The sequence below is a fragment of the Ostrinia nubilalis genome, chromosome Z, assembly GCF_963855985.1.
Source record: "Ostrinia nubilalis chromosome Z, ilOstNubi1.1, whole genome shotgun sequence".
NCBI classification, from domain to species: domain Eukaryota; kingdom Metazoa; phylum Arthropoda; class Insecta; order Lepidoptera; family Crambidae; genus Ostrinia; species Ostrinia nubilalis.
In genome coordinates this window covers 6405674-6422303 of record NC_087119.1, presented here as the reverse complement: position 1 = coordinate 6422303, position 16630 = coordinate 6405674, and the positions used below count along the sequence as shown (strand labels likewise).

The following is a 16630-nucleotide window of genomic DNA, read 5'->3' as shown; positions in this document are numbered from 1 at the left end:
TCAAACCACACACACCACGTGGGTAGGTACGAGTAAACAAAGTCAAAATTAAAATCAAAAATATTTATTCAATTTAGACCACAAGTGGCACTTATGAACGTCAAAATAATATAGTAGATATAAATAAATAAATAAATAAATGTCCTTGGACATTTTACACTGCGCTTCTAGTCCCAAACTAAGCAAAGCTTGTACTATGGGTACTAGACAACGGATATAAACATACTTAAATACTTTTTTTTTTGTAAATACATACATATTATACATAGACACACACCCAGTCCAATAGTCCAATACAAACAATTATGTTCATGCACACAAATGTTTGTACTGTGCGGGAATCGAACCCGCAGCCTCCGAAATAGTAGTCCGCTTCGAACCACTACACCAAAAATATAATAATAAAAGAAAAAGGTAGCCCTATGGGGCACTTTACATGTCTCCTTATCTTTTTGTATAGGTATGTAGTTTTAGGGCCAACTTGGGTAGGTAATTTAAACCAATAATATTCAGAATCTTTTTACGTGCAGATGATTGCACATGGAGCATTACTACAGCATCTGAAATAGTTTTGCAACACAAAAATGTACTCGTGTTTCGATGCACCGTCTGTTGTGTGTGTAATAATTGGTATTGTCAACGTTGATATAAATTATTTAACCGAAATATTTATTATTTCTTGAAGGTAGTTCGTATAGAAACAGGTTAAAGGCGTTGAACTAAGTTTCATTTAGTTATTTTCTTATTAAGGCTGAGTTGCACCACCTAACTTTGACCGTAACTATAACGATAACCGGCGTTTTTTGTATGGAGTTTGACAGATGTTTGACGTTTATCAAAGTTAAAGTAAGATGGTGCAACCCAGCCTATGCCTATGTACTCGTAATAATATTGTTTCTCAATTTATTTTCCAACAATAGCATTTAGTTTCTTATGCATCCTGTAGCATCTTTTAAATGCTAGTTGCATTTAATTACTTAAATCACCAGATGGTAATTAATAAATTAATAACACTGATTGAATACATAAAGAAAAATGTTTTGTCATGCCAGAATCCTCTACATTTTTGCATGAATACAGATATAAAATTAGATGCTGTTTATTTGTCTTGTAATCAGTGTACCTAACACTGTGCACTTACCTAATCTAAGTGCTCAGAATACAGAACAAACCAGAAGGAGTGTTCGATAACATTTCTACGCGGCAACTTGTGTCCAAAATACTTCCCCTCCCGCGCCCCTCTACCCCCTTTAGTGTTACTAGCGCCGTGTGACACCCCCATTTTTGGGGTAAAATTATGTAATTTTTTAAAGAGATGTTAAACAAGTAAAAAATAAGTAAGTGAAATAAGTACACACGGCCAGTTTTAACTATCCATTTCCGTTTTTGCTCTCGCTCTTATCAAATGGTGATTCTTTGCGATAGAACGAGACGACATGACTGGCCATAGGCATAGATAGTACCTACCTACCTATGAATTTAATTTTTACTCCGAAGTAACTAAGTTTAAGATGATTATTTATTTCTATTAAATAGTGTAATATATGTACTATATTTTATGTAGGTATAATATGTTATTTAAAAGTCAATTACAAAAGTCGAATATAAATTTTAGAATGCCAAGTAAAACAAAAAAGAAACTTAAGGTTCTTTATTATGTAAACATATCGACAACAAAACATTTGTTTACGGCGCAGTAGTGCTTTTAGTTTAACTTTTCTTGGAGTCAAAAACAGAATCCAAATCAAAAACATCACCAATACTTAAATTTGATTGCGAGGCAACTCTGGCTGTGTATCCTGAAAAAAAAATCAGAGTAAGTATGTAAGCAATAATTAATTACTTAAAATTATTATTAAATATACAAATATTGCTGCTGCTGATCTGTTGATACCAATGCCTTACTTTTGAATAAATGGGAAAGTATGAAATTCACGATAGTAATTTATTATCTCCTCATTATTAGGGAGTAATATTATAAATTAATTCAATATATTGAAATCAAATCAAAATCAAAAATATTTATTCAGTTTAGACCACAAGTGGCACTTATAATTTAATTAATCAGGTTGTCATGTCATGGATGAAATTACACTAAAAACTAATTAAAACAAAAAGGATGGGGAAAATATTCCATTATTCTGTGGTAACGCTAACAAAATTAACGCGTGAATTTTTTATAAGTAGACAAATGTAATTCAATATAAAAAAGTAGGGTAAAATATTCCGTTGACCTGTGGCAACACTTACAAAATACAACCGTGATTTTTTTTGAAAATTATTATTTAATTAAAATGAATTGGAAATGTGCTACTTACGGATAAAACATGATCCCATGCACTTTCTTCGTAATTCCAGTAGCATTCTTACATGTTGGAACGGCACAAGACGGCATAATTTAATTATAAAGTGTCAATCTGACGGATATGTAAACAATGCGCGCGCCGGCCATTGACTGATTGCTCTAAAGTCAAAGTAGTGCGATTTGGAGTACTTTATATGAATACACATTTACGCCCGTTGACGGTTTCTGGTTTGTTCCGTATTCTGAGTCTAAGTGTAGATAATCCTGAAAAATAATAAGCACACGAGGTTTATATTTAATTTTTACTTATTATTTTTATAAAAAATACTGAAGTGTGATTTGTTAATTCTATAAAAAACAAATGTTATTTTCAAGTAAATTACTAATTTGACTGCAGTGCATCACAAGTGGTGCACCTGGTTGCACTTTTGATGCACCAGTACCAGGATACCAAGGATTGTGAAGAGGTAAGCATCACCACCGGCAACTTGTACATAGCTACTCACTACTTGAACTAAAAGGGATGCAACATATTGCAACTCCATTTGGCCTGAAAGGGATGGAGATCACGCGGAAAAGCCCGTATCTAGACTACATAGGTATGCTACGAGTAGTATACGCCATGCACACATTGATAAAGCTAGTACGTTTGGTATAACACACACATAAAATAGAAAATAGGCTAACTCTTTTCCACTAGTGAATGGATAGTATCAAAATCAAAATCAAAATTATCTTTATTTGTTTAGACTAATTAAATTAGTACTTGCAAATCGTCAAATGCTCTTAAGGGGCCTATACATGTCTCATTCTTTTTTGCCCTGCCAGCGCTTCGAGACAAACATTTGGCAAGTGCTGAGAAGAAGTGCCGCAACAAACTCAGTCACCACTGTCTGCCGGTTTAAAAATATAAAAAAGTAGGAAGTTACAATACATTCAGAAGCAAGTTACTTACCACGCACTCCCGTTGATAGAAGGTGGCCTTTAAGACTCCCATCTAGCACGAGACCGAAACGCTCCTCTACAACGGGTAATCTGTGTTCAAATGACACGGACATCAATTACTGTGCGATTTAAGATTCAAACAACATCGCAATAAAGTGTAATTTAGCTTGGCTTACGTGACGTTATCCTGAAAGCTATAGAGAAATTCGCGGGTGTCTAGTGGGGCCCGTTGGCTTTTGAGATAGAGCACCGACATGTATGTGTTGGAGATAGGAGATTCGAATCCTCCGCGGGCCCCGCAGGAGGCGTACAAGTGGTTTGGTACGCCTCCTTTTTGTTTTTTTTTTAAATAGTTATCTATATTGTATAATATAAAAATGAATTGCAAAATGTGTTGGTAAGCGCATCTGAACAACGCCTGGACCAATTTTTTTTTATGTTCGTTGAAATCCAAGGATGGTTTTTACGGCGAGAAAAGTTCGAATAATTTCCGGGAAAACCCTGAAAAGAACTCGAAACTTCGCCCCTAAGGGGGTAAAATGGGGTCCACGCTTACAAAGTCGCGGGTGACCGCTAGTTTATAATATAAACAATGATATTTACATACAGGATGTCCCAAAAATAATGGATAGCCCTGCAAATATCGATAGGTCTCCTCATTTTCTCTCTAAAATAAAATTTTGAGCCTGTGATTAGTTTGTAAAAAAAAGCTAATTCCAATTTAAGATAAATAAAAAAGATGAAAAGGAAAATCTAACTTGGTATTTTTACCTGGTCAAAATTTTATATTACAGACACCATAGTGAGACTTATTGATAGTTACAAGGCTATCAATTGTTTTTGATTTCATCATCATCATCATTTCAGCAATAGCACGTTCACTGCTGAACATAGGCCTTCCCCAATGATTTCCAAAAAGGACGGTTGGTAGCGGCCAGCATCCAGCGCTTTTCTGCTACCTTTATGAGGTCGCCGGTCCACCTTGTGACCACGCTGCGCTGTTTTTGATTTGTGACGTATCAAATGTACTTAAGAAGCGCACACTATGACCTAAACAAAGGTTTATGATTCTGATCTGACGAGCAAAATCTGCCTGAAACTAAAAATAATCAAAAACACTACACATCAAACCCTCAGCGTTCGCATGAGACCACGGCAATAATCGTTCGTTCCGGGGGTGAGGCCTGGTGACCCGTAGCACAGGTTTCTCTTTTGAAACCTATTTCAGGCACCAGTCCCTCGCACTTTAGGTTAGAAATCCTTGGCTTAGTTTCTATTGTATTGTGTACCTAAATTGTGAAGGGTAATAAATATTTTTTGATTTTTTGATTTGATTTTGATAATAATAATTAATAATAATAATAATAATAGCCCCGCAGGGCAGCTTTGTGACGAGCTGTTGGTGAGTAGCGACACCACGGGGCCAGTTGTTAATCCGAGTGCTCCCGAGAGTCGGTCAAGACCCTCGTCTTCGGCTTGCCGAAGTGGAATCCGAGAGGGTCTGCAGGACTTTCACCTCTGACTTGCCTTAACCGGCCGGCCAGAGTGGAGCCGCTAGAGCTATATGCTCCAGGGGTGGAAGTGTTAAAGGGCATAACGCCGCGAGTAACTTCGGAGAAAGCGCAGCACACCTCTCTACATCCCCTGAGCCGGCAGACGCCAATGTTGCCCCTCAGTCCGGTCTATACGACCCATGACGCCAGGGGGGGCCCATTTAGTCGCTGGCTAGTCACCGCCTGCCATTTTTTTCAGTCCGAGACTATGAACCAGGCAGGTGACCCGTAGTCTCCATCCATAGCCCAGTAACCAGTCCATCCATCCTTCATCCATAACCCTAGTCCATTGTCCAATAACTGCAATAGCTCCTGTGCACAGGCTGGGGATGGTCTCTGGCTACATCCCATGATATAGTCAGAGACTAGATCCAGCATGTGCACCACTTTCACTTTTGTCGATTATTTTGCGCTTAAAACGGCCTCTACGTGTATTTATTTCCATTATAAGTACCACGCTCGTGTGTGTGTGTGTGTGTGTGTGTGTGTGTGTGTGTGTGTGTGTGTGTGTGTGTGTGTGTGTGTGTGTGTGTGTGTGTGTGTGTGTGTGTGTGTGTGTGTGTGTGTGTGTGTGATGAATTGATTTCTATTGTCTCGATTCACGGGCACTTCAAGCACGCTTCAAGGGCTACAATCTAAATTAATAACTTATTCATAAACCTCTTTCAGACATAATTATTAGGAGTTAAAGTATGAAATTGCATTTTCCAGCTGAATTTTATGGTGGATCAATTGAGATAACATTAAGCTATAGAACACGCGTGTCAATTTTGAAACCGCGCGCAGCGGATAAAGATAATTAAATGTAAAAAAAAGTGTTTTCTTTACGTGAATCGATTAAGTTAACAGATTCTGAGTCGCTCCTAAAAATTTGGATACTGATTGCAAAGTCACCCTGTATAAGTACTTTAGTATTGAAACATTACATTAATTTCATAGATTCCGTCTAAATCTGAACAATCTATCCTATTTAACGGGCGAAAATTAATAATTATAGCTGCCTAATATTTCAGATTGTCAAATAAAAGTTTATTTTAATAAAATGTTATTATTTATAATTATTATTAACTAAACAAACTATCCATTATTAGCGTTGATTTATAATTTAAAATATTCAGAAAAAATATCCTACTATGAAATTGCTACGTAAATGCAATTTAGCTCTCTCGGTAATTGAAATTGCACTTGCAATTGCACTGGATGTACAATGCACTTGCGCAATTCCGGTACCAGGAGTGCATGAATACTAGGGGTTCGCTAGGACACTTTACACCTTCCGATAGTCTAGAGTCTAGACTATTTTCTAGAAAACAGGCACGTATAAACCGCCCAGATTTCAATTAATTGATACTGCAGTCCCACCCCCTGACAACCATCTCTTTCGCACACACGGAAGCAAATAGAGGGATGTGAATGAGAAAGGTATTTCCTGCTGTCCTCCTCATCGGTTTATATAAACTACAATTCACAGGTATGTGCCCTAGTTTCAAATTGTCTATCTCTATACAGATGCACTTGTCAGTGAGTGGGTTGTTTATGAGTGTGTGAGTGGGTTGCCTGAAACTGAACAAAAATAGGAGAAAATCAATTATAACTAAACATGTGTTTTAAAATATTGATTTCAACATTGTTACTGGCATCTACAATGCACAAATACTATGCGGCAGTTTTCTTTTGCCACGAATTCTGACCCTTAAATAAAGAAGAAAAAAAATTCTGAACTTTTTGAATGGACGTAGGATTTCGCGCCACAACGTTGAATTTAGTTTAGTTGAGTCGGGATTGAACGCGTTTCTGCTGAACAGTCTACCACAAATATCTGGGTCTTATACAAGTTTAAATAAAGATCAAAATCTGTCATGAATATTATGCTGTACACTGTATTTCTCTGCGGGGTTCACAAACTCAACTTGGAGCACCAGGCGCGCAGATTTCAGAGGTGGTTATATCATACAAGAGCTATATAATCTGTGGTAATTTTTGACAATATTATTTATAAGTAAAATTTACAAAATCACACGAGAAAAATATTACTGATTTAGCAAATTGAGTCAAAGGTATAATTGTTTTACACTTGAATTTAGACCAAAAATGAAGCTGTATTGGCAGAACGAAACGCATACCTGTGCACACATAGGTACACACATTTTACGAACACCTCTAGAGAATGCATTTACAGGTATCGATTGCGTACAGTCACCAGCACATGCTGTCTCTCTTGGTGCAAAATGGGACCTATTACAACACTATAGAGAACATTGTGTTTGTTTCATGTGTTACCTACCGACTGCACTTGGGGGTGGGGTGACGTATTTTCTTCATGCATTCAGAATCAGCGCGGGAACGCTTTAAAATGTCAAGTCTAGGACAAAAGACACTGATTGTCTTTGGAAGACTTATTATAGGGCTAAATACGTAAGCTACGTAGATTTGTAATGCTTTACTTAGCCTTAGGATAAACTTTACCGATTTTAAGATAAGATAAGATAATTTATTTATTTGCTTAAAACATGATTTGTAAGAGATATTTTACAATTGTTTAACTTTAAACATTTCAACTACGCATAAAGTAAGCAACACGTATGGTAGGGTGATGCATAGCTAAGAGTGGCGATAAGGCACTTACTGACATTAATCATATTGTTTGGGAAAATAATTTAATATTCATAACCACTAATTTATAATATGTCTTTTGTGACAAGTCTTTGGTAGTGATTACGGGCATTCACAAACATTACTATGAGGTCTCACAGTGTGCGTGGACGCACAGGGTGACACATGAACCAATCTCAAAGCTCTATGCAACTCTGTGCGTTCGATTTGCTGCTTCACATAAGCAAGTGTCATTTGTAAATATGGGCATAAGTGTTGTTACAGATAACAATAAAATACAATAATTGAGAGATTGAGGTAAAGAAAGAAAGAAAGAGAGATAGAAAGAAAAATAATAGTTCAAACACAGTTTAACACAATATCATAATATCAGAAGCATAAGGAAAACTCATTTATTTATGCAAGTAGGCTTTAAAAAGCACTTTTACACGTCCCAGTATTAACCCTACCACTGTTTCAGGGCCAGTGCTGAGAAGAAGCAGCGCAAGAAACTCAGTCACTATTGTCAGCCTCTTTTTCAAAGGTTTACAGACTTTAAAATATACATGGTTATGCGATAAATACATATTTATACGAGCTAGGCAGTTTAAAGTTTTGCATTTTTGAATTGCAGCGCGCTTTAGTAGCATTTTGGGTTGCGCCGCGCAGTTTCGATAGGGTGGAAGGAGGAAGAAGTACAGTTAACAACAAAATAGCTCTTCATTTTGAACCATATTACAGTCTAGACAAAGCAATTTACTGTCGAATCTGTCGATTGATTTTGATCGACACTGTAGCCTTTCAGTATTGCCATATAACAAAAAGTAAACCCTGAGCAGTATATTTTACATTGAACTTCTAATTTTCTATGGTCTCATTTTATTGATTTTTAGTAAATAAATTGGACAATCTAATAAATATTGTGGATTTCAAATATATGTAGGTATTTGCTTAAATTTCCTTGTTTTTGTACGAAAATGGAGGTCCACCTAGGTGAAATCGGAACGATGACTTGCAGATTTCAACTCAATTTTGGTGAAAATATATTATCTGAGGTACTTAAGACATTCTGAACGTAGGTAAATCTTTATTTTGTTTTAGGTTACTTCAAGGAAAAGCAGACCCAAATAATATAAAAGAAATATGATAAAATTTTAAATAGTCATTTGTTTTTCCGAAATGAAGCGTATGTGAAAATTCGAGCAGGAGAAACGGAATGTCCTACGTCATACACGTCATGTGTCACGGTGACAATGAAATAACCTGTCAATTTTGCACACTTTGTACCAGGGCCGCATAAATTGGAGGAGATCCGTTTGCTACCTCAGACACGCACACAGAGATAATTGCACGGGAACACTCCACATCACTCATCCCACTGCATCCCACTGCAAGACCTATGTAGGCGTGTAGCCAGATGTCCTATGTGTGAAACCACCCGTTGATTTTGTTTATAGTACCAGGAGAGCATAAATTAGCGACGCAACGCCACGCTAGACAGGACGCGGTTTCCATGGTTACCGTTAGGCTTTATTTTAAGCCCTAGGTCACACTGGATGAGCAATATACAGCTGAATCACTCGTCGACACTGTATTTTTCAGTGTTATTATCAAGCAATTATTATTACATGCACTATGAATATTATGCTCAGAACTGTATTTGACATTTAATTAAGCTTACTGTTTCTTCTTTGGTCAAATTGATCTGCTATAGCAAATGATTAAAATAAATCGATTAATGTAAAAAAAATGACGAGTTTGAGTTTACACAGACTTGTTATGAAAAAGAAAGTCCATCTATGCAGAACAACATCAAACAGTACCACACATCTGCAGAATGCTCTTTTCTAGTCTAGCAATCACGCCCGTATTCACAAACATTACTATGAGGTCTCACAGTGCGCGTGGATGCACAGGGTCACACGCGAACCAATCACAAAGCTCTACTCCACGCTGTGCGTTCGATTTGCGTCACTTAAGCAAGCATCGTTTGTGAATACGGGTGATAGAGTTAAATGCAGGATAATATGGAAAAACTTTTTACCTGAGAGCACCGGCGAAAGCTTAGAACTCAACATTTATTAAAGTAGCCTTTTTATGCCTAGAATAGCTGTGTGTATTGCTTTAAGCAGCCTCTCGAAATAGTAAATATTTATTAAATAGCTTTTAAAGAAAACAATTTAGTAAATAAAATTTATTTATTAATTTGATTAATAAATTCAGATAAGTATAATCGCTCTTAGGCCCAGTTTTTTATTCGTAGTTAAAATAACTAATTATCAAGTTTTGCTACTAATAGTTAAATATTATCAAAATGTAAAGTAATAGTTAAAAAAATGTACTAAAAGTCCATTGTTCGAAAAACATTTTTTCTGATAAAAACCACTTGTCATTTCACATCTGTCAAGTTTGACTATTGGTTATTTTCTCGAAAAACTGAGCCTTTAGGCTGGGTTGCACCACCTAACTTTAACAGTAACTATGACGATAACCGCTGTGTTTTGTATGGAGTTTGACAGATTTTTGACGTTTGTCAAAGTCAAAGTAAGATGGTGCAACTGAGCCAACATGCATTGGGTATTATGATGCAGATGTGTGTGTGATGTGTTTTCTCGGCATGTAGTGCTCGGGTACAATCACCCGCAAAATAAGTCACAATCAGCCTCGTAGCCCTTTGAGATAAGGTTGGAAAACAACCAGTATTCTGTGTTCGTGACTGTAAATCCGTCTAGGGCGAAAACGTTCTGCGTTCCAGTTTACGCATTTACTGTGATTAATTTCGGGGCAGATCTCGTTTTATCTGTGATAAAATGCAAATCTTTTTGTTCTTTTCTATTTCAAAAAATAGTAATCAAATGCTAAAATGTGCACTAAGAATGTATTAATGTAATAATATTATTTTCGAATTCATAGAGTATGTACAAATTAGACCATGATTTCTATTTCAAAAAAAGTTATATGTAGGTGCTAAAATGTGCAATAAGAATGTATTAATGTAATAATATTATTTTCGAATTCATAGAGTATGTACAAATTAGACCATGAGAAACGGAACAACTCGTTATGTCATACACGTCAGAGATGCCAGAATGACAACGCCACAACAGGTGTTTAAGCAAAATTTGTACCAGGGCGGCATAAAGTGGAGGAGGTATGCGTCGGCAGCCTCCAACACACACAGATCTATCCTATGTGTGCAAGGATGCTTACAATGCAACCACCTGTTGTTTATACCAGGAGAGCTTAAAGTAGCAACGCCGCGACGCTAGCTGAGACGCGGTTTCCATGGTTACCGTTAGTTCCATGTCACCATGGCAACATGCGCACACATGAGTACTCTCACATCTACACAGTGCATTTTCACATAAGGGCTAGTTCCCACGGTAATTCAGTTTTGTGGGAACCAGTAATCCCGCAAAACTGGACTACCTGTCGTTTGATTACACATAATTGTGTGTTTAAAATTCGAATTACAAATTCGATTAGATCGCGCTTTTGCAGCTTCCCGAAAACGGTGTGTGCAAAAAACAGTTCCTGCAAAAACGATATAATTAATTTAAGTTTTTTGTAATAATAATAAGACACGAACTCTAGTTATTGTTTTTAAAATCTGAATTGAGAAGATGTCTACCTACATCATAAAATATGAAGTAGCTAAAGTAAATAAAGTAATTTTATTACAATAAAATAATAATCAAAAAACAGTATTTTGGCACTTACGAACGTCAAAAATAAAAGCCCTTTAATTATGTCTCATTATCTTTTGGGCCCTACCAACTAAATAGTACAAATGCATTGCTAGCAAACAGATTTTCATGAGCCCGCAATCGCGACACGTTCATTCATTCACTCGCTCGGTGCCTGGATGCAGGTACAGTAATGGAGCTAGATGAAGCTGATTCCAGCTCATATCCCTTTGAGATAGAGTTCAAAACGTTGCTGTTTTTTGTGTTGACAACTGTAAATCAATCCGGGGTCCTCGCACGGTCTCTCATGCACCAGGCTCGCAGGAATCAAAGGCGGTCTCCCAGACAGGACCCGTTCACGCACACAGAGATCCTCGTAATTTACAACATGTCCTGCCACCATACATGCTCAAATTCGATGCATTTGCGAGTAGTGTGTGTCGAGTGAAATTGACGCAGTGCCAGTCTAGACGTGGCGATGGAAGGACAAATGTTATCCTGAACTAGCAGACGCTCGCGGATTGCGCGAAATTAAAAAAAACCTTATTCTCAATCAAACTCAATAATTTTAAAGGCTGTTATTTTTAAGTTATAAGGTTTAATACTGTCCATTTTCTGTCAAGATAATTAGGATATTACGAGGTAACAATAAAGAAGAAAGTTTACACAATAATCGAGTGAGATTTACGCCCGTATTCACAAACATTACTATGAAGTCTCACAGTGCGCGTGGACGCACAGGGTGACACATGAACCAATCACATAGCTCTATTCAACGCTGTGCGTTCGATTTGCTGCTTTACTTAAGCAAGCATCGTTTGTGAATACGGGCGTCAATGAACGTGGTTAAGCAAGCCAACTGGTTTAAGTAAAATACTGAAAATATCGTAGTATTAACATAAAACAGCGCCGTAGTCGGAAAAAGTGGCTTCGTAACGGGGCTGAATCTCGTAGACGCTTGAAATAATGAACGTAGCATGGCAATGCTACGAGAGCTTTCGTAGTTCATAGTCTCTTGGTGGGATGCAATCGCGAATGCATTCTTATGCATATAAATATACTGGTTTTCTTGGAAAAACCAGATAGGCAGTGTTTCCTTGGTTAGGGTGAAATAGTAAAACTCTTTAAAAAACTTTTAATTGAATTCAATAAAAAATAATTAGTTTCAACCCTCAAATCATGGCCTTTTTATAGTGACTCGAGCAAAAATATTAAGTACACGAACAAGCTAGTACTTTTGTTAAAGGTTCTCTATTTTTTTCTGATGAAAGCTGCATTTCTAAACAATATTTGAAATTTACAGATGCGGAGAAATAAGGTATAATACATTCAATTTTTTAAAAACATGACATGAACGTGGATGTATGAAATGGAACGGCTTACGCACACAAAGACAGTGCAGACTTGTGTCTGTGTTGTTGTCGTCGATTTGTATATGGGTCAAATGGCGCGAACTTTGAAATAGAATAATAAGGGAAATCAACTAATGCGTGGCCTCTGGTGGTCAAAATGTAGACGTATTAGTTGATTTCCTCGTTAATAATACTTGTTTTAACAATATTCTGCATTCAATAAACACTTTTGGCCCATAAATATCAATGAAACTGGGCCAAGGCTATCACGACGTTGTCGGGAGTATCGATTGATTCGGACATGTTTGTACAGTGTACCTCAAACGTCTATTAATCGGGCCTTTATCTCTTTGAGATAGGGTTGAAAATTTTGTGTGTGATCAATGTTTCCGCGACTGTATTTCTACGGGGTTCTCAAATTTACAAATCGCTCTGCGAGTACCAGGCTCTTAGGAATGGATAGAGGTATATTTTATTGGAGGCCGCATTTAATCTGTGCTGACTGAACTGAATTTCAAAACAATATACATACATAATATATTCACAGATACAGAGAAATACGAGTAATATATTCGGATTTTTTTAAAACATGACATGAACGTGGATGTATGAAACAGAATGGTTTAAGCACACAAAGACAGTGCAGACTGTTGTCGTCGATTCGTATATGGGTCAAATGGCGCAAATTTTAAAATAAAATAATAAGGGAAATCAACTAATGCGTCTACTTTTTGACCTATGGTGGTCAAAAAGTAGACGCATTAGTTTATTTCCTCGTTAATAATACTTTTTTAGCAATATTCTGCATTTAATAAACACTTTTGGCCCATAAATAATAATAAAACTGGGCCCAGGCTATCTCGACGTTGTCGGGAGTATCGATTGATTCGGACGTGTTTGTACAGTGTACCTCAAACGTCTATTAATCGGGCCTTTATCGCTTTGAAATAGGGTTGAAAATTTTGTGTGTGATCAATGTCTCCGCGACTGTATTTCTACGGGGTTCTCAAATTCACAAATCGCTCTGCGAGGACCAGGCTCTTAGAAATGGATAGAGGTATATTTTATTGGAGGTCGTATTTAATCTGTGCTCACTTGATAAATGATTACTAAGTATTAGGTACACGAAGAAGCTAGTATTTTTTCTGGGTTTTCTAATTTTTCAGATGAAATCTTAATTTCAAAACAATATACATACATATTATATTCACGGATACAGAGAAATACGAATAATAGGTATATTCGGATTTTTTAAAACATGACATGAACGTGGATGTATTACGCACACAAAGACAGTGCAGACTAGTGATGTACAAAGCTCGAGGCTTCCGAGTCCTTTTGCCAAGAGCTCAGAGTCGTTTACAGGGCTCGCCTCGTTTGTATGAAGCTCGAAGACTTGGAAGTCTTTTTTAGAGTTCGAGCCTTTTTCGAGGCTCGCCTCGTTTGTATGAAGCTTGGAGTCTTTCGCAGAGCTCGAGCCTTTTTGAAAGCTCGAGCCTTTTTGAAAGCCCAGTTAACTTTTGTGTTAAGATCGTTCTATTAAATAAAACTGTAGAAATTCTGGTACCTACAATAAAATATATACAGGGTGGCCAAAACAGTGAGGTCTAAAAGAAAAATTTAGATTCCTTACATCAAGGTGTACCTAAATCACCCCCATGTATATAATACGATTGTGCTTAGTTTAGGAGATAGAGTTAATTTTGTGATATTTTAAAATTTTATGACCTAGTAGGCTTTAAACATTTTTATCTTTTTTTTGGGTTGACTTTTTTCGGATTTCTTTTCTTCGATAGATTTGTTATTAATTGCAGATGTTTGAAAAAAATAATCACCTTCCTATCTTTGATTCAAGATACAAAAGTTTTGCTAGAAACATTAAAATTATGCTTTTATCAGAATACTATCAAATTTTCAACTTAAAAGTTTAAGCAGCAACGGCGCAGTTTTTAAAATGGTTTTGGACCTATGGAAGTTCTTTTTTTTACTTAAACTTTTAAAATGAAAATTTGATAGTGTTCTGATAAAAGCATAATTTTAATGTTTCTAGCAAAACTTTTGTATCTTGAATCAAAGATAGGAAGGTGATTATTTTTTTCAAACATCTGCAATTAATAACAAATCTGTCGAAAAAAAGAAATCTGAGAAAAGTCACCCCAAAGAAAAGATAAAAATGTTTAAAGACTACTAGGTCACAAAATTTTAAAATATCACAAAATTAACTCTATCTCCTAAACTAAGCACAATCGTATTACATACATGGGGGTGATTTAGGTACACCTTGATGTAAGGAATCTAAATTTTTCTTTTAGACCTCACTGTTTTGGCCACCCTGTATTTGAAAAACGTTTTTCAAAAAAGGACAAATCAAATAATAACTACATACAATTAGAATAATTACTTTTCCTAACAAAATAAAATATAGGTACATTTTAAAAATCTAATAATAAAAATCAATGTAGGTAATGTTTTTTTATGTTTTTTGAAGATTGGAGCTCTTTTGAAGGTTCGAGCTCTTTTGAAGGCTCGAGCTCTTTTAAAGCCTCTAGGCATGGCTCAGAGAGCTTGCAGCTCGGCTAAGCTCGGGGCACCGAGGCTACCGAGCTCACTGAACCTTGCCATTCCGCCTCGAGGCTTCAAAAATAGGACTGGACGCCTCGAGTCTTGTACATAACTAGTGCAGACTGTTGTAGTCAATTCGTATATGGTCAAATGGCGCGAAGTTTAATATAAAATAATTAGTCAAACGCGTCTACTTTTTGACCTATGGTGGTCAAAAAGTAGACGTATTAGTTGATAAAATACTTGTTTTAACAATATTATGAATTTAATAAACACTTTTGGCCCATAAATGTTAATGAAACTGTGTCCAGGCTATCACGACGTTGTCGGGAGTATCGATTGATTCAGACATGTTTGTACAGTGTACCTCAAACGTCTATTTACCGGACCTTTATCTCTTTGAAATAGGGTTGAAAACTTTGTGTGTGATTTATTGTTTCCGCGACTGTATTTCTACGGGGTTCACAAATTCACAAATCGCTCTGCGAGTACCAGGCTCTTAGGAATGGACAGAGGTATTTTTTATTGGCGGCCGTATATAATCTGTGCTCACTTGATATAAATGAATGTGAAATTAATTTGGTTTCTTTGAACCAGGATTAAGACAATGGTCATTGGTGTATTTTCAAGCCATTTGTTAACATTGAAATGTTTTGTTTTATCCTGTACTAAAATGTGTGTTCCGTAGCTTGGAACGAAACGCACGCACGCACACAATACCAAAGTTGATTTTAACATGACTACACAAAAGAATCTACATGTGTGTGACCAGAACAAGATTAATTGGGGTACAAATCAATTTTCCCTAGATGTGTAATCCCAAATAAAGGGACATTTTGGCTCCTACTTGCACGTCTATTTACCCGACTACGGCAAAGCAAAAGGAGGGTTATTACCCGACTACGGCAAAGCAAAAGGAGGGTTATGATTTTGACAGGCTATGTATGTATGTATGTATGTATGTTCATGTGTTCCCTCGTAACTTCTAAACTACTTATCAGAATTCGACAAATGACATATCATTAGAAGCGTCTTAATTGTCCGCTGGTTATAGGCTATATGAAGTTTCACAAAATTTTATGTGGCGCCCTCTAGCGGACAAAACATACACAGTAAAAAAATAAAGTTAAGATAAATATGCCGTGTTTGGTATCATTTGAAAGCGCTTTACTTGTACATTTTGAATATATATATAAGGGAGAGTCCGCTAATTTGGACCAGTTTTTTTCAATCCCATTTTACACATAGTTTTCTTTTGTTTTTGCTAATGTCCATGGTATATAATAAAAGATACATTATTCAACTTACTATTTCATAAGTATTAATTAACATGATTGTTGTATATTTAGCACAAAACAACAAAGTACGAGTTCAGAGCTTCACGAGCAGAGATACATTCTTAACAAATTAGGAAACGAAAAGGAACAGTTAATAACATAGACAATCGATATTGTTTTACACGTTATCACGATTTTGAGTACAAGTTTAGTAATTCCAATTATCGTAACGCACACTTGTACCTAATCTACTTTGCCAGTCTTTAGCTTTCATTTATTGTTAGTCAAACATAACTACGCTATTATAACTTCAAAATATGATTTACTAAAAAAATTTCAAAATCCTTTGGTAAAGTTC

General features: G+C 36.3%; 1 protein-coding gene and 1 long non-coding RNA gene across 2 annotated transcripts in view; both read right to left on the bottom strand.

Annotated features, from left to right (window-relative positions):
- Positions 1–16630, bottom strand: part of LOC135087175 (forkhead box protein F1-like) — a 284057-nt gene that overhangs the window by 18684 nt on the left and 248743 nt on the right. The gene's annotated exons all lie outside the window — the stretch shown is intronic.
- On the bottom strand, positions 1637–2553 carry LOC135086641 (uncharacterized). Its single transcript, XR_010260554.1, has 2 exons — positions 2319–2553; positions 1637–1799 (listed from the first exon to the last, which is right to left on the bottom strand). It is a non-coding gene; the product is annotated as an uncharacterized LOC135086641 (long non-coding RNA).